This window comes from Pleurodeles waltl, chromosome 2_2 (genome assembly GCF_031143425.1).
Source record: "Pleurodeles waltl isolate 20211129_DDA chromosome 2_2, aPleWal1.hap1.20221129, whole genome shotgun sequence".
Classification (NCBI taxonomy): Eukaryota; Metazoa; Chordata; class Amphibia; order Caudata; family Salamandridae; genus Pleurodeles; species Pleurodeles waltl.
In genome coordinates, this window is record NC_090439.1 from 74364065 (window position 1) to 74388920 (window position 24856).

The window sequence follows — 24856 nt, forward strand, 5'->3', positions numbered from 1 at the left end:
ACTATTCCTTATATCTACATTTGATATAGTGTCACAACCATGGGCCACATTTTTCGCTTTAGTCATTAAATTAACACTTACTTCTATCTTAGTTATATGTTCTTTTATCTCCTTGAATTCTAGCAATACTTTTGACTCTATCTGGTCTAGCTTGCCATGCAGTTTCTTGAAAAGAGTTTCCATACGTTTTTGTAAGGGGCCATCGTTGTCTGGTGATAGTATTACTGCATGACCCCCATGCATTTCAGTTATTAATTTCTATCCTTAGAAAACTGTGAAGTTGGTAGCATAAATTTAGAATTAGTAGTCTGACTACTTCTTTTTTTCTTTGGTGGTGAGGAAATTTGGTCATCTGTACTGTTCAAGGAATCAATTTCTTCTATCATATCTGTAGGTAATAAAGAGCCTAAGGAAGGTCTAGGATCCGTCCCAGTACATTTTTCCGTTGGGGATTTCAGGTCAGTAATTAAACCTACAGCCTCAGTGCTCACTTCAATGATGGCCTCATGTAAGGCATTTTTTGTTGCCACTAAGCGTGCTTCAGCATTAATAATTTCTTCATTAATTTTCCCCATTGCATCTGTGAGATAATTTGTGATCGTATTAGCACTTCTCTGATTTTTTTTATTAATACCATTCCCTATTTGATTTTGCTTTCTTTTCCCCATTATGTATATTATATATATGGGGTTACTATGTTGAACACTTTTATCTAGTCGCAACAAAATATATGCAAGTCACTAAGCCAAGTAACAACAAATAACAACAAAATGAGTCCAGCCCAGCCTCCTCCGGGCTCTGGCAGGCACGACACGGTAGTGCAAAAAAGGGAGTTGTTAGAGGGCTCCTGTCCCTGTCTATAGAGCCAGCACTAGCAGCAGCTCAAAGACTTTAAACATCTCCTCGTGGCCCTATAACACACTCGATGATGTGGTCCATATGTGGGTCAGACTGAGAAAGCGCACGCCCCTACCATATATAGTTGACCCCAAAAAAAGAAGAAAAACCAGTAATATCCCAAAATATGAAAATGTCAAGGGGCTGGCCCAGCCCAGCCTCTGTCAGGCGCTGAAGGGCGCAGGACGGGCCTGCCACGATGCGGGAGCGCGAGAGTTAGATTTGAAGGGCTCCTGCCCTTTCTGGTACAGCCGCCGCCTCCTCCCTTGCAAAGACGTGCTTCCCGCAGGGCGGGAGCGCGAGAGTTAGATTTAAAGGGCTCCTGCCCTTTCTGGTACAGCCGCCGCCTCCTCCCTTGCAAAGACGCGCTTCCCGCAGTCAAAATTCCTGTTCATCACTAACCCACACTTTGGAAATGACACATTGGCTTTGGCCTATAAAGATAAATAAGACAGAACAGTCTGGCAAGCTCAACTACAACATGGAGCTCCTCATTTTGCAGTTGGGAGTGGCAAAGAGAAGACCTCAACCACCACCACCCCAACCATACACACCTCCCCCCTCACCACCACAAAGGCAGTGCAGGAGAAGACAGCACATTTATCAGCAGAAGATTACCCTCATTGCCATAATAGAGGATGAGGTCATCACCCACCACTGGCTCCGGAGGCAATCAGTTGTCAATTGCTACACCAAATAGCACCTACGCTCCAGCCATCAACTGTGAGGTCCACCAACATCCTACCACAGGTGAAGCTCATGGCTGTACTCCACATGTTGGCGTCAGGCTCATTCCAGATCACGATAGCCAGAATGGATGGTATCTCCCAGCCATCATTCTCGGGTTTCTTCAACACTGTCCTGGATGCCATCATAGGCCTAACACCACAGTACCTGCTCTTTCCCAACACACAACAACTTCAGCTGGAGATCAAGCAAGGCTTCTATGCCATTGCCGGCTTTCCACATGTGCTGGATGCCATGGACTGCACATATGTGTAACTGGTCCCCCCTGCAGTTACATCACATATATACCGGAACCAGAAACACATGCACTCCATAAATGTCAAGTCCATTATGGATGATCATAGCATGTTCACCATCATCCTTGCGATCCTTGCCTGATGCATAGATCTTCTGCCACTCTGCCATAAATGAGAGATTCCGGAATGGCCCATACAGTTATGACCTACTGGTTGGTAAATACGTCTGAAGTAAAGGACAGACCCAATAACAGCAAATTAGGAATGACCCAATTGACATTTCCTTGTGTGGCACCACAGAAAGTAAGTGCATTTATGGGGAGGTGTACCTTATACTTGCAGTATTCATCTTGGCACATCTGTGATGCAAACCTCAATGTCACATGTTGTGAGTCTTGCTAAGCCACTGTGCCTGTCTATCTATAGTGCATTGACTGACTTTTCTCCCGTTGTCTTTTCAGCTGACCAAGGATGTTGTCTAGAGGCCTGGGTAATAATCGCATATGCACATCCCAGATTGAGGCCCATCACATCTTCAACAAAGCACTGTCCAAGGCCAGGGGTATTGTTGAATAGACTCTCTTCCTACTAAAGTGATGTTTTTGCTGCCTGGATATGTCCCTACCAACAGTCTGCAAAATCACACTTGTTTGCTGTATTTTGCACAATATCTGTGTATGGACAAATGTTCCATGGGACCAGTCCCATGAGGAGCAGGAACCAGTGGAGGATGATGATGATGAAGATGGAGACAGAGGCCAAAATATTGACACAGTTGCTGAGACTTGATGAAGAGACAGTATAGTGCCCAATTTCTTTATGGAAGATTGATTATGCGGGATGGCGGAAAATGCCAGTCTCAAATATTTTGACAATATAGTCTGTACAAACATAAATAAATTAATGGAGACTTCCTATGTGTATAGACTTTCATTTTACAGTCACTGTATATATCCATGCATTGACATCTCACCTGTTTGAATTTGGGATGTCAAAAGTTCTGTAGCTAGGTGTCATTCACACCACAGAACACCATCATGTGGTGAAAAGCAAGTGTGCATATCAACAACATGTGTCAAATGCATGTGTGTGGAAGAAGTCCACGACTCTGTGCAATTCGCCGCACCACATCGTGACCGGCGCCGCTCTAAGTGCGCGGATTCAACGTTTTGCATAGAAGCCGTGATCCCCGACATTGCGCATCAACTTGTTTTCACTCTTCACCAAAGGTACTGTACTTGGGGGTCTACGCGACTCCGTGTCCGGCGCCGCTGGTGTCGGCTTGTTGGGAACGACTCCGTCACAACGCCATGTTAACACCCCATTGAAGCACTTTGTGTTTCTAAGCGCTAATTTTTAGTTTAATCTTTAAAAATTCATAGCTTGACTTGTGAATGTCAGATTTTTGTCGCTTTGGTCTTGTTTTGTTTAGATAAATATTTTCTAATTCTCTAAACTGATGTTGTGTCATTTTGTAGTGTTTTCATTAAGTTACTGTGTGTGTTGGTGCAAATACTTCACACCTAGCACTCTGAAGTTAAGCCTACTGCTCTGCCAAGCTACCAAGGGGGTAAGCAGGGGTTAGCTGAGGGTGATTCTCTGTTACCCTGACTAGAGTGAGGGTCCTTGCTTGAACAGGGGGTAACCTGATTGTCAACCAAAGACCCCATTTCTAACATTGGTGATCAGTGATTGGGATTTGGACTTGTATTTGTACTTGACATACAGTGATTAAGTGTACACTACTGTTTGAGTTCAGACCACTACGTGACCATATACTACTTGTTTGGTGATCTTTGCTTTTTCTCTTTGGGACTGTTTTTGTTCTACTTCCATTTTTTTGCTGATCCCTTGACTGATTCTTTTTACTTCATTGGGAACCTATTTTCTACCTTTGGAACTTTACACATGTGACCCTCATGTCTCAATCTGGAGATGCAACAGCTGGAGCTGTGTTTGAAATAGAGAAACTGAAGAAGTACTCAGTTGCTCAATTGAAACAGTTCCTTAAAGATCTTGACTGTCCCACTGAGAGCTCCACCAGGGAGGGGGAGCTGCAAAAGACACAGAGGGCCTGGGTGACAGCCAAGGAGGCTGGAGGGTTCACAGAGGAGGAGAATGTGGGTGGGGAAGTGCAAAGGATACACAGTGGTGTAGTGGGGTTACCTGTTACGTCTGGGGGGAGGGTCCCCGGCAAGGGTAGCAGGGTGTCATCCAAGGGTCTGACTCCTGAAGAGTTACAGGACAGACAGGCAGAGAGGTCTCGTCGGTTGAAGTTCAAGGAGTTGAGGATCCAAAGGGAGAAGGAGTTGGAAGAAAGAAGGAGGGACTTAGAGATCAAAAAGAGGATTTGGGCTTATGAGCTCAAAATGAAGGAGCTGGAAGTCATAAGGGCTGATCCAGTTGGAATGGTGGCAGCAACAATTTTATATCCAGTGCTGCTGAAAAAGTGCACATGCCCAGAGATCTGGTGCCCTACTTGAAGGAGGGAGTTAACACACACCAGGAGGTTCAGGGGTATGAGGTAGCTCCAGTGATGCACAGGGTCCCTCAGGTGGATCGGGGAACTGGCATGGGGAGTCATATTCCTACTGGTGGGAGGGACCCTCTACTGACTCTAGGTGAGAGGGAGAGGGGTTCCCCCCAGGTAGAAGCCCTGGTTAGGGTGTGTGAAGACATCCTTGAAGAGTGTGGGTTGAGTGTCAGGGACAGTCAGGTACTGTCTCACCAGTCTCAGGAGGGTGATGTGGGGTACTTTTTCAAGGCTGAGTCACTGGATGGTTGGGTGAAGGGTACTTTGTTTCATTCATGTGAGGGGCTGAGTGATGTAATTGCTGGAGAGCATATGTCTAGTCCTTATTTGCCAGAGCTACGCCAACACCAGCTGGAGTGTGAGTTCTCTGACCCCAGGGAACTTACACTGAAGGCAGACCTCTGGGTAAGTACCAGAGAGTCTGAAGAGGCATTTGGGGGTGCTCCTGAGAGGAGTGGTCGAGGTAATTCCCAACCAGGTGACGTAGGGAAGATTTGTAATGTCCTAGGTAGGTCCCAGTGTAGTGGGATGGGTGAGGGACCCCATGTCCAGTCTCAGAGGAGAGGGAATGGGGATGGGTTGAGGCCGAAGGTGCCCGAGATCCGGTCCAAGGTCCTGGAGGGTTCCATGAGGGAACACCAGGAGGGGAGCCTAGCCTGTACCGTAGGCCATCTGCTGAGGGAGACCCCACAGTGTCAGGAGAACTTGGAGGTGCGGCTGTAGCCAGCGTCCCACCAGTTCTGGTGTCTGGCAGTACCACTCCTAGTGATGGGGTGCAGAAGTCCAGACAGAGGGTTGAGAAGGGGTTGCGGACCCCAGTGGAGAACCTGGAGGGTCAGGGGTCAGCTCTGAGAGCAGAGCCCCCTAGGAATGACCTTGGTGAGACCATTTCTGGGTTGGGGGGAATCCAGACTCTGTCAGATGGGCAGAGGTCAGGAGACTGGCGCAAACCAGACTCTTGTGTGGCCCTTGGGGACAGTGTGTCCCTTGAGGGGGTAAGTGTGCCCCTCTGGAAGTCCTGGTGTGCCAGGCAATGTTCAACCACAGGGTGGTGACTCTGGGTTGAATGATCAGGTTCAGGGGGTACACTCTGACCTGATGGGGGGTAGGTGTGCTCCCAAGGAAGTCCTGGTGCGCCAGGTAGTGGTTCAACTGCAGGGTGGTGACTCTGGGTTGGATGATCAGTTTCAGAGGGTAAACTCTGACCTGGTGGGGGGTAGGTATGCCCCCCAGGAAGTCCTGGGTTGCAAGGTGGTAGTCCAGCCTGTGGGTACAGACCCTGGACTGGAGGATCAGGTGCAGGGGGTAAACCCTGACCTGAAGGGGGTCAGTTTGCCCAATCACCCCCCTGGTGTGATTTTTAGGGGTACTCTCCCCGAGGGGGGAGTGCAGACCCCTGAGAGTAGGGGTAGGGGAGAGAGAGACTCACCCCTGACCGCAGTGCAATCTAAGGGTACAGACCCTGGATTGGAAGGCTAGGTTCAGGGTGTCCCCCCTGACCTGGAGGAAAGGGCCACTGCTAATAGCGCCTTACCATGTTGCATTCTGGGGAGGCCACTCCTAGTTGGGGGGTGCAGGACCCCAGAAGGGAGGGCAGGGGAAGGGAAGCCTCACTCTTGGTCCTAGTCCAACCTGAAGGTACAGACCCCAGGTTGGAGGGCCAGTAGCAGGTTAACATCCCTGCACTGGTGGGAGAATTGTGCAGGACTGCTTCTACAAGCACCCCGACAATTTTAGACTCTGGGGGTGCCGCTCCTGCAGGGAGGGTACAGAGCCCCAGAGGGGAGGACCAGGGTCAGGTTGTCATCCCTGACCTGGTGGAAGAGAGAGTGGTCACAGGGTGCCAGGAACCTGGGGCCACTGTCCCCCACTCTCTCCAGTCCCAGTGGTTAGAGACGCCTGAGGTTGGGCTCTAATCCCTGTCAGTTGTCTGGGGTCACTGTGGCTTGCTGTCCTGGTAGACAGAGTCTTCCATGAGGGGAGGACGAGAGTCACACCCCGGGGATGGAGTGGGCAACACCACTGTGTTGGCCCTGGTGGTACTATCAGCCCAGTGGGATACATCTGTGAGCAAAGTAAAGTTAGGTGCTGCACAGATGGTATCTGCAGATGTGGAGAAGGGTTCCCCATGGGTTAGCTTAGTGGGCCCTGAGAGTATGGACAGAGGGATCCGACTTGGAGTCAGGAAGACGTAAAACTGGAACATACCCCTGCTGTTGTGGGCCTGGGTCCTTGTTCTATCGCCCCAATCAGGGAAGTACATCAAGGTATTCATTGTTCTGCCCTGGCTTTAGGCTGGTAGGGGGTTGTGTTGGACTTTTTTGCTTATGCAAGGTCATCTCCAATCTTTTTGCCTCCTGCCTCCTATTTTTTCTGACCTGTTGCTGTTGGCTTTTGAACTCTGAGCACTTTACCACTGCTAACCAGTGCTCAAGTGCATATGCTCTCTGTGTAAATTGTATGTAATTGGTTCATCCATGATTGGCGTATTTGATTTACTAATATTTCCCTAGTAAAGTGCACTAGAGGTGCCAGGGCCTGTACACCAAATGCTACTAGTGGGCCTGCAGCACTGGTTGTGCCACCCATATAAGTAGCTCTGTAATCATGTCTCAGACCTGCCACTGCAGTGTCTGTGTGTGCAGTTATAACTTTAAATTCGACTTGGCAAGAGTTCCCACTTGCCAGGCCTAAACCTTCCCTTTTCTTGCATGTAATACACCCCTAAAGTAGGCCCTAGGTAGCCCCAAGGGCAGGGTGCAGTGTATGGTTATGGTGGGACATATAGTAATGTGTTCTATATGTCCTGACAGTGAAATATTGCTAAATTCATTTTTCACTGTTGCAAGGCCTGTCCCTCTCACAGGTTAACATGGGGGCTACCTTTAAATCTGATTAAAGTGTAGATTCCCTTTGGGAGCGGATGGACATGTGGAGTTTGGGGTCTCTGAGCTCACAATTTAAAAACACATCTTTTAGTAAAGCTGATTTTAAGATTGTATGTTTGAAAATGCCATTTTTAGAAAGGAGCATTTTCTTGCTTATACAGTTTCTGTGACTCTGCCTGTTTCTGGATTCCCTGTCTGGGTCAGTTTGACAGTTGGGCTGGTTGCACCTCACACTAGACAGTGACACAAAGGGAGCTGGGGTGTAGTCTGCACTTCCTGATGAGCCATCTGTGCTAGGAGGTAGGGGAAAAGTGGTCACTTACACCTGAAAGGGCTGTGCCTTTCCTCACACAATGCAGTCTCTGACCCCCTGGTGAGTGTCTGGGGCCTGGCCTGGGCAAGGCAGGATTTCACATACAAAAGAGACTTTACTTTGAAGTAGGCCTACTTCAAAGGAGAAATTGGGTATAAGAAGGGCACCCAAAACCACAGACTTTAGATCACTTCTGGACATCAAGAGGAACCTCTGCCTGGAGAAGAGCTGAAGAGCTGAGTAGAAGTGCTGCCCTGTCTGTGACTGTGCTTTGTGGAGCTATCCTGCAGTTGCTGCTTCTGCCAGAGTAAGAGGGCAAAGACTGGACTTTGTGTGCCTTCCATCTTGTGAAGAAATCTCCAAGTGCTTGATTTAGAGCTTGCGTCCTGTTGTTTGAAGTCTCAAGGACAGCAAAGATTTCTCTCTGCCAGCACCTGGAGTCTCTGGAGAGACTCCTGCTCTGACAAGTGGTGCCCTATCCAGTCTGTGGGCCCTTGAAAAGAAAGCTGGTAGAAATCCAAGGAAATCGACTTCGGACGACTTCGGTCCAATGTCGCTGAGGAATCCGGTGATGCCGCCTGCAACCGACTCCGTGATCTTTGCTGGAACGCGATGACCTTCGCAGGCCCGATGCCGCTGCAGCCCGCTGAAGTCCGCGAGCCTGCGAAAGTCACCGCACCACATCATGACCGACACCGCTCGAAGTGCGCGGATTTAACGTTTTACACAGAAACCGCGATCCCCGACTTAACGCATTGACTTGTTTTCACTCTTCACCAAAGGTACTGTACTTGGGGGTCTACGCGACTCCCTGTCCGGCACCACTGGTGTCTGCTTTTTGGGAACGACTCCGTCACGACACCCTGTTAACACCTCATCGAAGCATTTTGTGTTTCTAAGCGCTATTTTTTTGTTTAATCTTTAAAAATTCATAACTTGACTTGTGTATGTCGGATTTTTGTCGTTTTGGTCTTGTACTGTTTAGATAAATATTTCCTATTTCTCTAAACTGGTGTTGTGTCATTTTGTAGTGTTTTCATTAAGTTATTGTGTGCGTTGGTACAAATACTTTACACCTAGCACTCTGAAGTTAAGCCTACTGCTCTGCCAAGCTACAAGGGTGGTAATCAGGGGTTAGCTGAGGGTATTTCTCTTTTACCCTGAATAGAGTGAGGGTCCTTGCTTGAACAGGGGGTAACCTGACTGTCAACCAAAGACCCCATTTCTAAAATGCTCCCAATGTAAAATGTATGTGTAATTGGCTTTCCATGATTGGCATATTTGTTTTACTAGTAAGTCCCACGTACAGTGCAGTAGAGGTGCCCAGGGTATATACATCGAATGTTTGTAGTGGGTCTGCAGCACTGGTTGTGCCACCCACATGAGTAGCCCTGTAAACCTGGCTCAGATCTGCCACTCCAGTGTCTTTGTGTGCAGTTTTAAACTGCCAATTCGACCTGACAAGAGTACCCATTTCCCAGGCCTAAACCTTCCCTTTTTATACATGTAAGGCACCCCTAAAGTAGGCCCTAGTTAGCCCAATTGGCAGGGTGCAGTGTCAGTTAAAAGTGGGACATGTATTTATGTATTTTACATGTCCTGACAGTGAAATACCGCCAAATTCGGTTGTCACTGTTGCAAAGCCTTTCTCTCTCATAGGTTAACATGGGGGCTGCCCTTTAATATTATTAAAGCACAGATTCCATTTGGGAGCAGATGGACATGTGGAGTTTCGGGTCTCTAAACTCACAATTTAAAAATACATCTTTTAGTGAAGTTGTTTTTTGGATTGTGTGTTTGAAAATGCCACTTTTAGAATCTGGGGATTTTCTTGCTTGAACCGTTTTGTGACTCTGCCTGCTTGTGTATTCCCAGTCTGGATCAGACTGACAGTTGGGCTGTTTGTGAATTTCCACTAGACTATGACACAAAGGGAGATGGGGTGTAGCCTGCATATCTTGATGAGCCATCTGGGCTAGAGTGAAGGTAACTTGAGTAGGTTTGTAGTGGGTTTCTAAGGTACTTACACCTTATACCAGGTCCAGTTATCCCTTATTAGTGAAATGTAGGAAGTGTCTAGAAACCAAGCTGTACAGAGGTGGCTGTAGACAGAGCAGCCAAGGCCGAACTACGAGACATGCAAAGCTCTTGCAAAATCACTATAGTCACACAGAAGTCACACACAAGAAAGACAATACTCAGTGTTACCAAACATAAATGTACCTTATTTTAGTGACACAAGGCCAAAAATATCTTAGAGGCTATACTCCCTTAGGATGTAAGTATTATACACAAAATATACAGTAGTAACCAAAATAAGGTAAGTACAAAGCCATAAAATAGTACAAATAGTGAAAATCACCATAGGCTAGAATGGGCCAAGAGGCAACACATACCATATACTAAAATAGTGGAATGCGAAAGTTGGTTCTCCCCCCAGGCAAGAGTAGTGTGTAGAGGGGTGCTGGGAGAGTAAAAAAACACCAAAGGTAAGTAAAGTACCCACCCCAGAGCCCAGGAAAACAGTAGTAAAGTACAGCATGTTTCCTCAGAACACACTAAGGCCCTCATTATGACCTTGGTGGGCGGCGTCAGCCGCCCGCCAAGATCTGACCGCCGGGCAACCGCAACAAATGAGCCAGCTCCAAATGGAGCCTGCGGTGTTGCGGCCGTGAGATGGGTGCAGTTGCACCCGTCACGATTTTCACTGTCTGCTATGCAGACAGTGAAAAGCTGCATGGGGCCCTGTCAGAGGGCCCAGCAACTCCCCGTACTGCCAGCCTTTTCCTGGCGGTTCAAAGGCTGGCAGTCGGGGACTCCTAATCCCCTGGGCTGCGCCGGGGGGGCACAGCCGGGGCAAATGTGGCGGGAAACCGCCGGCCCCAGCTTCCGCCGTGGTCATAATTCCCAGGATTGCACAGCCAGCCTGTTGGCGGTGCAATCGCCACAACAGCCCTGGCGGTCTAATGACCCCCTAAGAGTCATGATAAAGGATTATGCAAAAACCAAGCAAGACTGCAAGAGACCAATGATGGATTCCTGGACCTGAAGACCTGTGAAGAGAGGAGACCAAGTCCAAGAACAGTCCAGGAAGAACAGGAGCCCCTGCTAACCCGGATGAAGGTGCAAAAGTGGATTCTCCGGTTAGAAGAAAAAGTCAGAGATGCACCAATGAAGAGAACTGCGGGTTCCTGCTTCATGCAAGAGATGTCCCACGCTGAGTAGAATAATGCAGGCTGATTTTTGTCATTGTATTCTGCCAACAAGCCTTGGCTCACGCAAACGACACGTTTGGCGGGAAAAGAAGCTACTTGAACCCAGAAGGGACCTGGGGGTCTCAACTCAGGCTGAGGAGACAGAGGGGGCTTGCAGCACTTCAGAGAGCCCTCGGAAGACCAGGCAGCACCCACAGGAGTCCCAAGACACAGAGATAAAGGAGTTGCAAATTGCGGTCATTGCAGCACTACACAAGGGGATCCCACGCAGCCGGAGGATGCGTCACAGGCTAGAGTGCTGGGGACCTGGGCTACGCTGTGCAGAAAGGATCCCTTGGAGAAGCACACAGAAGTCCTAGGAGCTGCAAAAAACGAACTGCACAGGGTTCCTGTCTGGCTCGGGGAGGCAAGCACTTACCTCCATCAAATTTGGACAGTTGGACCTTTGGATAGTCTAGGTCACTTTGGTCTTCCACCTGTGTTCCAGGATCCATGCTCGTTGTCAGGAGAGGGGACCCAGAGTACCGGTCGTCACTGCAGAGAGGTGCCTGCTGAAGTAGGGAAGTGGCTCTGTCACTCCACTGGAGATTCTTTTGGTCCTTCTGGTGCAGGATGAAGACAGGCAGTCCTCGGAGCATGCACAACCTGGAAACTGTTGCAGTTGCTTGCAGGAGCTGAAGTTACAGAGTTGCAGTAGCCTCCTTGGATACTTTTTTGCAGTTGTAGAGTTCCTGGTGCAGTTCTGTGGTTGATCCGATGGTAGAAGGTGAAGCAGAGGTTGCAGAGGAATCCTGCTTGAATCTTGCAAAATTGAATCTGAGGAAACACCCAGAGGAGAGACCCTAAATAGTCCTGAGAGGGGGACTGGTCACCCAACCAGGTAAGCACCTATCAGGAGAGGTCTCTGACATAACCTGCTGACACTGGCCACTCAGATGCTCCCAGAGTTCCCTAACCATCCTCAAAGCAAGATGGCAGAAGCCAGGGACACTCTGGAGGAGCTCTGGACACCACCCCTGGGGTGGTGATGGACAGGGGAGTGGTCACTCCCCTTTCCTTTGTCCAGTTTCGTGCCAGAGCAGGGACTGGGGTTCTGTGAACCAGTGTAGACTAGTTTATGCAAGAAGGGCACTATTTGTGCCATTCAAAGCATTTCCAGAGGCTCTGGGAGGATAACTCTCCCATGCGTGTGACACGTATTTCCAATGGGAGAACGTGTAACACCCCTCCCCTAAAGGAAATACATTATTCTGCCTTCCTGGGATTGAGATGCTCAAGCCCCAGGAGGGAAGAAGCCTGTCTGTGAGGTGGCAGCAGTTGGGGCTGCAGTGGAAACCCCAGAGAGCTGGTTTGGCAATACTGGGGGTCCATGGTGGAGCCCCCAGGGTGCATGGAATTGTCCCCCTAATACCAGAATCAGATTGGGGGTACAATTTCTCAATCTTAGACACCTCACATGGCCATACTCAGGATTACCATTGTGAAGCTATATATATATTTATTACCCTTTTTGTAGTGCACACTTATAATGGTGTCCCAGCACTCAGGAAGTCCAGGAAATTGGGCCTGGACAATGTGGGGGCACCGCTTCGAGTGCAGGGGTGCCCTCAGACATAGTAACCTTGCTCCTAGCCTTCAGGAACTGAAGGTTAGACATATAGATGATTTATAAATTACCTGGTGCAGTGAAAATGGCTGTGAAACAGTGCTTGCACTATGTTACTCAGGTTGCAGTGGAAGTCCTGAAGAAATGTTTGTATGAGCTCCTTATGAGTGGCAAAAGAAATGCTGCAGTCTATAAGGATCTCCTGGAACCCCAATGCCCTGGGTTCCTAGGTGTCATATACTAGGGACTTATTAGGGTGGTATTGTATGCCAATATGGAGTGAATTAAGTGGTCACTAGACTATAGTGACACATTTGGAAACAGAGAGAGCATAAGCACTGGAGTTCTGATTAACAGGACTCCAGTGACAGTCGAGCATATCGACAACACAGTAAAACATACTGACACATAGGCCACAAACTATGAGCACTGGGGTCCTGACTAGCAGGATCCCAGTGAGACAGTAAAAACGCAATGACAAACAGGCATAAATTGGGGGTAACATACCAAAAGGATGGTACTTTCCTACAACTTACACCTATATGGGTTGTACCTGCCTTCCCACAATGCAGTCTCCAACCCTGTGGTGTGTGTCTGGTGCCAGGCCTAGACAAGGCAGATCATGTCAACAACAGAGACTTTCCTTTGAAGTTTATCTACTTCAAAGGCAGAAAAGGGTATAAGTAGTAGCCCCAAAGTTTTAGATTACTTCTGGAACCTAGAGGAACAGTTGCCAAGGAGAAGAGCTGATGAGCTGGAGGAGGAGTACTGCCCCTTTGCCTGTGACTGTGCTTTGCTGGGTTGTCCCGCAGTTGCTGCTTCTGTTTCAAAAAGGACAAAGACTGGACTTTGTGGTATATTCTTGCTTGTGGAGTGTCTCCAAGGGCTTGAACTGAGCTTGTTTCCTGTTTTAAAGTCTCAGGGCCATCAAAGGCTTCCTCTGCCAGCTCCTGGACTCTCTGCTGAGACTCCTACCTTGCTAAGTGGTACCCTATCTAGTCCCTGGGCCCTTGAAAGGTGAAGCTGGTGGAACCAAACCTGGAATCTACGGACAATGCCGTTCAAGGAAATTTCAATGATCCACCTCCACCAAAGCTGTAAAAACGACACACCACCTGCATGACAGCTGAAAAATCGATGCACCATCTGCATCATGGCTGTGAAATCAACGCATCACCAGCATCGCGGCTAGTGAAATGACCCAACACTCCCTTGCGGCTGCTGAAAACAACGCAAACCCCACACAGTGTGGATTCTCGTCATCGTGCGGCCCGATTACGCACTCTTTGTCGCTGGGTGTCCAAATCAACGTGAGCATGTCTGGACCTGAGGGGTCCATCTGGAAATCGAAGCATCGCTCTCTTGCGAGAGTGAAAAACGATGCATCTCCTACCCAACAGAGGAGAAGAAACGATGCACTGCCTCACTTGGGAGTAAGGAATCGATGCATCGCTGACTTTTCTGACACACGCTCGCCCCAGTGCGGCTTTAATTTTTACACAAAGTAGGTACTTTATGTAACATTAAAGAATCCATTGTTTTCTATGGAGTAAGACTCGTTTTACTTTCAAAATCCATAACTTTACTTGTGTATGTAGGATTTTTGCTGTGCTCAATTTGTAGTGTTTTTCCTGTGTTACTGCGTGTTTTGGTACAAAAACATTACACATTGTCTCTGAGATAAGCCTGACTGTTTGTGCCAAGCTACCAAGGGGGTGAGCAGAGGTTATCCTAGGTGTACATTTCCCTTACCCTGACTAGAGTGAGGGTCCCTGCTTGGACAGGGTGCAAACTGACTGCCAGCCAGAAACCTCATTTCTAACATGACCCATTTCTGTCAGTGTAATTTGCATGTGGCACACATATAGTTCCAGACACCAAGCGAAAATAGTAAATGTGTGTGGACCAGTATATCATGTGGTGTTAGTTTGGCAATATAGTTTGCTATATGACGTTGTGCACCTATGAGCAGTTGACCTATTGTCATAGCAAGCTACTGTACTCATTTAGACAGTCAATCTGTGAGCTTGATGGCACATGCAATGTACACAGGCTGAAGTAGTCAGTGAATGTAAATTCCTGTCTGGGTTTTACACCCATAGCAGAAACTGTGGTAAATAATGCAGGTAGATTGTATGAATTACAAGTATGTCCACAATTCATATCTGACAATGTGGATATCATTTGCATAGTAGTGCACCTTTTTGGAACAAAGAATGACTTCTACTGTGATGACTGCATCACTGCAAGCATAATACACATTGTTTTTCATATTGATAATGTCAAGATGTGCACAATTGATAATTAGTCTGAGTTACAGCAATATGTTGCCTGTCTTAGTGTCTGCAACTGAATGCAAGTATTCAGGCATATGTGCACTTTTCACATACAAATGCAATACTTCCATACATATAAGATAGCAGAGAGAATTAGAGCTAGGAAATTAAACCCTGTGCTAATGTCTAATGTCAGTAGACTGCACCTCTCTCAAAGGCTAGTTGTGTTAGGGAAAACACACACATTGGCATGATGGATTGCACATGGAACATCGTTCGGAGGCCACACATTAACATCAAAGCATCAAAAACAATGTATTGTACATTGGCATATGTTGTATGTAACCCTCACCTTGCCTATAACACTCGTGATGCGTCATGAAAAAAAACACAATCACAGAAAAAGTGACATTTTAGTTGGGATCATGACACTTTAGTAGGAAGGGAGCCGCATGGAATCCATGCATCAACTACAAAGTGTCAAAAACAATTCCTTGCCTATTGTAATGTGTTGAGTGTAACTTGTGCCTTGGCTAAATCACTAGTGATATGAGGAAAAGAGTAAAAAAACTGTGTTTTAGTAGAAAAAGTGACATTTTAGTAGGAAACATGATGCATTCGTACAGGAAATGATGCTACGGCTTAGCCATGCTGTAAACCAAGAAGTGTGAAGTTCCTTTGACTTATAGTCCTTTTGTCTGTGCTCGGTGCTAGAGGTGTTTAGTGTTTGCTGTTGAGAAGTGGTCTATTTTTAGGTCTTAGTGGTGCCTCTGCTCTTCCTGTTGTGTTTGTAAACTGTATTGTGTATTTTATAGTGTTTATTACTTCTTTTTATTCTTTTTTTTGGGTTTTGCCAGTATAAGAAAGTATATATCATGCTACAGCAACTCATTGTGGTACATTCATAGGTAGGAATGCATGAACACATACTAGAAATAGCAGTTAATGCAAGCAATACAGTAAACATGTGAATTCCCTTCAAAGCATGAGTCAAGAATTAGAGTGCTATTGTGAAAGTAGAAGGATCCAACCATAAAACTGGGTATGTGGAGGTATCAGAGGTATAACACCAGTGAGTGGGTAAGTTATTAGTGATGGAGGACAAGGGAGATAATAACAATGTATCAATTTCAAGATTGCAATAGCTTGTATCCAAATCGTCTTATGATGGGAGGGTTTTCCGTAGGGGGTGGAAGAGCGGAACATGTCATCTGAAAGGGTTGGCTGGTGCAAGGATGAAGGGGGGTGCAAGTCAAAACCTCTCAGTGGAGCGGTCTTGTGGGGTGGAACCCAGGGTCTGGTCACCTGGTGCAGTAAGCTGTAAATACTGTTTGAGAAGTGTACCGACGTGGGGTAGATTGAACAACTGTAAATGGGTTGGGCCTCTTCATGGTGAAGGGCTTTTCCCTCAGTGGTTTCCCACTTCCGCATTGCACCATACCATTGCCCCAATTGCGGTGGGCACTTTCCTATGTAGTGTCAGTGTACATTTAGCCAATAGCAGGGCCAGGCTAGCAAAACAAGTGAGAGCAATATCGCTCTTTCAACATTTAAAAAAGCCAATGGCACAAGCCTCCCAAGAGGCAAGGTCAGTGATTTTGGTGATGTCCTATATTACAGTGTGTATACCCTGTCAGAATGTATGAAGTGTAGGACATGACCACAGAATGTGTAGAAGATTTGCCTTATCTGACCTGCAGCTTGGGTAGGTCAGGTTTGCCGTAGGCAAATGTTTGTTGAGCTGTGTTGGGGTTAAATAGGTGCGGTGGAGAATATGGATCTGTATGTTTGAATCTTGCGTTTCTTGAGACAGTGTGTGGGAATGCCAGTGCACACGCCCATTCCTCGTCATTTAGCACCCTCCCTGTGTCATCCTCCTTTTTGGTGCAGAGGGTGCCTAACAAAACACCAGTGTGGCTGCGAAGCACTCTGTAGAGCCATGCGATTAATTGTCTGCCATCACCTATGGTCAGTAGGAATTGCAACACAGTATGAGTGGGAGGCTCTTCATCCCTAGTTCCCCACAGTCTATAACAGGGATGATGTAGTTGGCTGCAGGTAAGAAATTGACCAGCCAGGAGGTCAAAGTCCATTCTTAAGCTGTGGAAAAGGAAGCAGGTGCTCATCTGTGAATGGATCACCAGCCGGCAATGGGAAGACATGGCGCATAAAGGCGTTAAGCCTATGGAAGTACTCAGCAACAATGTGAACTTGAAACGAGCAGGGACGGTCAGGAGGCAACTTCTGTGGTAGGAGCTTTCGAACGACAGAGGGGGAGAGGGAGTGGGGATGATGGCATGTTTTGTCAAGGTTCCAACAATGTGTCTACCTGGTTACCCATTGCAATTGAGCTTCCAGGAAGTAGAGCTCAAAGGAAGGGGCACCCAGGCCACCCTTGTCAGATGGAAATTGCATAATCTGCAGGGCTAGTCTGTATCGTCTATTTTCCCAAAGTAATTCTTTGTGTCTGGGGCCAGGCCTGGGCAAGGCAGAATGTTGTGAACAACACTTTCCTTTGAAGTTTTCTACTTCAAAGGCTGAAAGGGGTGTAAGCAGTGGAATCAAAACCCCAGATTTTCACATTTCTTCTAGAATCACATGAACATCTGCCAAAGAGAAGACCTGAAGAGCTGAGGAGAAGTGTTGTCCCTGCCTGTGACTGTGCTTTGAAGGGCTATCCTGCAGTTGCTGCTTCTGCCTGTGAAAGGGGACAAAGACTGGACTTTGTTGTGCATTCCAGCTTGAGAAGAATCTCCAAGGGCTTGAAATGAGCCTGCCTCCTGTTGTTGAAATCGCAGGGCCATCAAAGACTTCCCCTGCCAGCACCTGGACTCTCTTCCGAGACTCCTGCCCTGCCAAGTGGAGCCCTATCCAGTTCCTGAGCCCTTGAAAGGTGAAGCTGGCAGACAAAGACTGAAAATCCATGCACAGAACGCCGTGCAGGGAAATTCACGGTGCACCTTCCGCAATGCGACTGATGAACAAAGCACCGGCGGCTTCCCGGCTGAAATCGTTGCTCCACCTGCATCGTGGCTGGGAGATCAACGCAATGCTGCTGGAGAAACAACATGCAACACCCGCTTACGGAAGCTGATAGCAGCACAAACCCCATGCAGCGTGCTTTTCTAACACTGTGTGACCGGATTTTCGATGCATCGTCCCTGGGTGTCCAAGTCAACCTGACTCTGCGCGGATCCAAGGTGCCCCGTCCAAAAATCGAAACATCGCTTTCTTGCAAGGGAGAAAAACGATGCATTGCCAACCCAACCGGAGAAGAAAACAATGCACAGCCCCACTTGCGAGTAAGGAATCTACGACAATTCCGATGCACGCTCACCTGTGCGGCTTTATTTCTGACGCTAACCAGGTACTTTGTGTAACAGCAGCATTCTCACTGTTTTCTAAGGATTTAAGACTCCTATTCTTTTGAAGATGCATATCTTGACTTGTGTTTGTTGGATTTGTGTCATTTTGCTCTTGTTTTGTTTAGATAAATAGTACCTATTTTTCTAAACCTGTGTCATGTCATTTTGTAGTGGTTTACTGTATTACTGTGTGTTACTACAAATACTTTACATATTGCTTCTGAAATTAAGCCTGGCAGCTCGTGCCAAGCTACCAAGGGGGGTGAGTGGGGGTTAACTGAGAGTGATTCTCCTTTACCCTGACTAGATGGAGGGTCCTTGCTTGGACAGTGGGTAACCTGAGTGCCAACCAAAGAGCCCATTTCTAACAGGAGGAATAATAGCTGTGGAATGCCGAAAGGATGTTGTGTTATGCATGAGGGGAGTGGAGTTTAAGGATGGGGTCTCTTTTTGCTCCTGGTGAATCAGCTAAGCTAGGAGCCTGCCTCATTTATCACCTTCAATGAGCGTTTTGGCTTCACAGGCAGTGAAGTTGAAGCAACAAAGGCACTCCAAAATGGGGGCATGCTGGCTTTTGTCTTCCTCCAGTGCAGGAAGGCTGAAAGAATTTTGCTCGGCCTGGCGCTCCAACTTGAGCAGAGATCATTCAGTCTCAGCAGTCTCCACGTCTAGCACACGATGAACCCCGGCAACCCCTTGAAGGCAAATGCCTTAGGTTACAACCTTGAATGTACCCCACTCAAGTTGTTTGTTGGAGGTTGTGCCGTTGTTCTCAGCGAAGAAATTAAGAATGTGAGCAGCTTGAGAGTCTTAGAAGGCTGAGTCTTCTGGACACTCCCAGGATAGTTGCCATGATGTGGAAGGGGAATGGGGCACCCCAACCCAGTCAACAATATGGGCATTATGGTCAGAGTCAATTTAACCTAGATAATCTTCATTTTGTAAGGTGGGTGTTAGCATGTGGGACCACATAAGATGGTCCAAGTAGACGAACAGATCATGAGGCAGAAAATAAAAGGAGTAGACGAAGGCTGTAGGATTAAGAGCTTTCCAGGCATCCACTAATGCCCCATGTTGCACCCAATCGGAGAATCTACTCACCAGAATGTAGGGGGAAGAATGTGGGAGGGGTGGATAGGAAGTATCCATGCATACTTTCTTTAGATATCTAAGTGTGGACCTAAAGATACTACTCGTAGGTGCCCTTTGGGAATTCCAAAAGTCATAAACCTAGACATTTGGTCTAAGTTTAGACCAAGGGGGTTATTCTAACTTTGGAGGAGGTGTTAATCCGTCCCAAAAGTGACGGAAAAGTGACGGATTTACCACCAGCCGTATTACGAGTCCATTATATCCTATGGAACTCGTAATACGGCTGGTGGTATATCCGTCACTTTACCGTCACTTTTGGGATGGATTAACACTCCTCCAAAGTTAGAATAACCCCCCAAATGTCTAAGTTCACCTTTGTGAATTGGGTCCAAGATCTGGAGTGGTGGTAGGGTAAAGCAAGGATAACCTACCCAATACAGGCAACAGTATTGGGAAAAGGTGATGTACCAAATGCATTATCTATTTAATGTCCAGTGAAGTGTCCACTGACTGAAGCACCACTGGGCAGATGTTGTCAGCTGGGAGGCTGATCTCTTGCATCACCTGGGGATTGAAGTTGGTGACCAGACCGGTAAGTACCTATATACCATGATATTGTTGCTGTGTGTTGTTTGCACGTTTTATGTTTTCTTTTTTTAATGTAGGCTCATATATGTATTTGTGTCAGTATGGCCTAATACAGGCCAACTGGCTAACATGAACAGTAAAGGCCATTGGGGCCTGTTCACAGTGGCATGACGATTTGAAAAACAGACCATGCTGGTCCGGCTAGGTAAGTAGCTGCTATGTGACCCATCCACCATTGTGAACAAATTAATGTCACCCAGTATACTAGGTCCTTAGTGACTCAAAACTGTATGGACCAGCTGGCATGTATGTTGTAGGGTAGCACATTCACATGTCAACAGGCCACAAATTAGACAAGGTGTCTGCTATACCACTGATAGTATCCCACATATGTGTATATTGGGAGAAATTGTCATAATTCCTTTATGATCCTGTACAGGCCTTGAATGCTCATTGTTCATTTACAGTGCACTGGTTATGTGTAAGGAGCTTAGTGAAGAAGATAAGAAAGCATGGGTTCTGTCAGATGTGTGTATCTTTGTGAAGAACAGGTATTTATGTGAGCATACCCCAGCATTTTTATGGTATGCAGATTGTTGCCAGTCAAACTGGACTGTTTACATAGCCATTAAAACAAGACACCCTTGAACCTTCTAGAAACTTTTGCAGGTCTTGTGCCTTGTCTGCATTCTGTGTAACTGATACATGATGTGCCTGGTATCATCTGACTACACTGCAACATGGCGGATATATGTTCATCATTAGGACATTCCAGCTTTGCATCATGCTATGTCTAATGTACAGACAATATCAGACATTCCTGAAGTCAGTATACTATTCTTCATATGTACACAGTATACATCTTCAGCTTTAACTGAGAAATGTACCTTATTCTTGTCTTGTAATCATGTGTACCATTCCTTGAGTACACAACATAATTGTTCCCAATCTGTGTTAATGTTCACATGTGCATACGTTTATGTGGCCAGACACAGCCATTTCATGTGCCCACAAGGACAAGATAATAGCACTTTAGCAGTGTAACTGTAGGAAAAGAAGATGGCTCTTAGGACAGTTGGTTATGCTCCATTCCATAGATGTCCAATTTATGGGCTGGACATGCCATTTGTGCTTGTAACACTTGTTCATGCATGTAATTGATTACAAATTTGACACCTTCAGTCTAGCCTGATACATATGTTCTTCCTCTCCAACAGACAACATGACCCAAGGACAGGAAAATGCATACTGGATATGTTTGGAAAAGTACCAGCACCTTTGAAAGATTGCCCAGGGCTACAGGTGCATGGACAGGAAGCTCGAGGAGGAGGAGGCAGCTGGGGACTGGATATCACCAGTTCAGGGACATAAACTGTAGGACAGGCCAAGCACCAGTGCCGAGTTTGAGGGGTTCCAAGCAGTCAATCTGGATGCTGTTTATGGACCCTCTACAGCATAGCCAGCAGTTCTACCACAGACAGTCCCCACATCACCAGGACAAATGATTGATTTTGAACAGAAGCCCCTGAAGGAGAATGCCAGGTGAAGTTCAGGCTAGCTGGCCTGGAACAGGAGGTGGCCACAATGATGGACATGGTCAGGGATTTGCAGCAAACTGTGGACCGGATTCATGCTCAAATTTAGGACTGCCTCCGATTTGCTGCTCCTCCACAGTTCATGTTTGATTTAAATTAAAGTATACAATTTTTGCATAGTTTAGGATTTGTTTAAGAATAGAGATAGGTTAAGTTAGTTTTAGTGCTTTCATAGATTTTAATGTTTGATAGTTATTAGTTGGGGGTATAGATAGGTCATTTAGTGGGTGGGGGGGGTCAATGTCTAGTTTAGGTATGACAAATCCAGAGAGAGTTCATGGGGGATACATTGCATTGGACATGTGGAGAAGAGGAATGTTTCAGTAAGGAAGACAAGGAGCAAATTGCCAATAGGGAAATTGGTCAATTCAACAGTCCACAAATGGGTGAGATCAATAGGTGTGAGAGCAAATTGAGGGCAGTACCAGTTGGCAAGTATACTGCCATTGTCATCAGCAGTGAGCAAAGGAGAAATTGGGTATTTGGCATAGAAAAATTCAACCAGACTGTTTTCCATTGGAATGAGATGCAATACACATTTGTGGCCTCTATTGTCTGGGGTTGCTTCCTGTGAGGGGGGTGTTGTTGGTGCCTGAGGTGACGGAGGCCCACACATATCAGGAGCTGAAGGTGTATAGCCCCAGTTTGAAGCAGCATTTCTCCCCTACCTGCCTGGAAACTTCAATCAGCCTTGCCACTGACTACTTGCTAAGTGTGACACTTCATGCTTGTGTATTGGGGAACTACTTGCTAGTTTAGATGAACATAGGGCTTACCTTACCTCTTCCCTTTGGCATCTGTAGCTATTTCCATGAGTCTGTGACTTGGATCATAATATCTAATATGTAGGCATCTAATAAAATTGATGTCATGTGTGGTTGCACTCACACACCATGCATGTGAGGGCTCTCAGGGCCAAAGTAAGACATTGACCCTACATGTTCCAGTGTGCCTTACTACACCATTTATGATTTGACACAGAAAGGAAATTACTTAGTTGTTACAGTTCATGATTCCTGACATCTAAGGTGTAGTACTGACCACAACACCCTTCACAGGCATAGGTATAACTATGATTGAGAAAGAGTCTGTCCATTGGTATCTGCTTGTTCTCAGGGCATACATAAATATTGTACTTATGTGAGCTATCCAATGTAAGCGCAAGCATTGCGCGTGACATGTGCATAATGACATTGTTGTGATTACTGGGAAAGATATATGTGGATATATGAGAATGTATTAGAGGCTCACAAGCCTCACAGGACACAATTTGCGCATGCCTTCAAATGTGTGATTGTGTAGGATTATTCACTGCATGCCACACAAGTTACTGATGCTTATTTTAACACTGTTAAGTTCAACAGTTCAAAGATACTTTACACATGATGCCATGGCAGGGCACGACCATGATGCTTGACCTTGTCCAACAAGAGAATATGCTACGGACTGTAGCACAATTTCCATTGAATGGTAGGAAGTACCTTTTGGGTGAGCACATCCACCATGGTCAAGTTAGTCTAATCAGCAACAGACATACAACACGCAGGTTAAAGGTAGTGCATTTATTTATAGACCTGTACATAGGATGATTCATAGTAGCAGCTCTTGCAGCAACAAACCTAACATTGTTTGAGAGCTACAGAATGCCCAGAGTCCATGGGGAATACATGTCATGTGGCATGCAGAAGAGAGGAGTAATCTAGTGAGGAGGAGTCCCAAATTGCTATTAGGGAAGGTAAGCTTCATTGACAGTCCAAAAATGGATTGGACTAACAGGTGGGCAAACACAAAGGAAAGGCGATGGCATGATAATCAACACAGGTCAAATGAGAAACAGGCCAAGAGCCACAGACAAATGTTACTTTTAGATCTCTGCCAAAAAGTTGTAAAGTCCACATCTTCCTCTTCTGTTGTGATCTGTGCCTGCCCTGAGGGTGGTTGCGTTTCTTCTGGAGACATTTGAGGCATACACACATCAGAAGCTGAAGATGTGGATCCCCTATCCTCGGCAACATTTCTCTGTGCCAACAAGTGAGGCAGCACTGCACTGAGAAGGCCTTGCTGGTTTGCCAGCACAGCCCCAAAGTGGTGGTATTAGGTACCCACTGTGGCAATGTATGTGCCCTGCTTCAGTTCCATGGACCCAAGGATGGTGTGGATTGCTCTCAGCTGTTTTGCAACTTTGCTGATGGCATTTTGGCAGGACAGTTGTTCATTACTCTTGTAACAACACCATTGATGTCAGCCAGGAGGTGTTCCAGGCCACAGAGCGGAGAGTAGGTGCCTCTTATAGCTGCCAAATGTAGGAAAGTACCCTCTTTTTGGCATGTTACCCCCATTTTCTGCCTGATGCCAGTGTGTTTGACTGTGTTTAATGGGATCCTGCTAACCAGGACCCCATTGATTTTGCTCTCACTCCTCTAAATGTTGCCACTGCATACTGGTAAAACAATATTTCACTTAAAATGGGCATACTGGTCCCCCCCTATAAGTCTCTAATATATGATACCAAGGTACCCAGGGCATTGGGGCTGCAGCATTTCTTTTGCCACCCATAGGGAGCCCATGCAACGGTTCTACAGGACTGCCATGCACCCTTTCACTGCCATTTACACTGCACTAGGTCACTTACAATTCACCCATATTGTAGGCCTTCCAGCCCGAAGGCTAGGTGCAGAGTACCTGTGTGTGAGGGCACCCTACACTAGCAGAGGTGCCTCCGTGACCTCCAGGACAATGTTCCCGGATTTCCTGAGTGGGGGGACGCCATTCTACTCGTGCACTGGGCATAGGTCACCACCTATGTCCAGCTTCACACTGGTAACTCTGAATATGGCCATGTATGATATCAAACATGTTGAAATCATACCCCAAGACTTTTGCAAGCATTGGTTATTTGATTCCATGCACTCTGGAGGCTCCTTAGAGTAACCCCAGTACTGCCATTACAGCCTTCTGAGGTTTTCCAGGCAGCCTCAGCTGCTGCCAACCCACAGACAGGCTCCTGCCCTCATGTTGCTTGAGCAGCACCAGCCCAGGAAGGCAGAACAAAGGATTTCCTCTGGGAGAGGGATGTTACACCCTCTCCCCTTGGAAATAGGTGTTACAAGCATGGTGGGGTAGCCTCCCAGAGCCTCTGGAAATGCTTTGAAGGGCACAGATGGTGTCCTCCTTGCATAATCCAGTCTACACCAGTTCAGGGAGCCCCAGTCCCTGCTCTGGCGCAAAACTGGACAAAGGAAAGGGGAGTGTCCATCACCATCCCAGGGTGGTGCTCAGAGCTCCTCCTCCAGAGGGTCCCTAGGTTTTGCCATCTTGGATTCCGAGGTGGCTGGGAACTCTGGGATCATCTGAGTGGTCAGTACCAGCAGGTGACGTCAGAGCCCTCTCCTGATAGGTGCTTAGCTGGTTAAGTGGGAAATCCCCCTTTCAGGGCTATTTAGGGTCTCTCTCTTTGGTGATTCTTCAGATTCGGATTGCAAGACTCCAGCAGGAATCCTCTGCA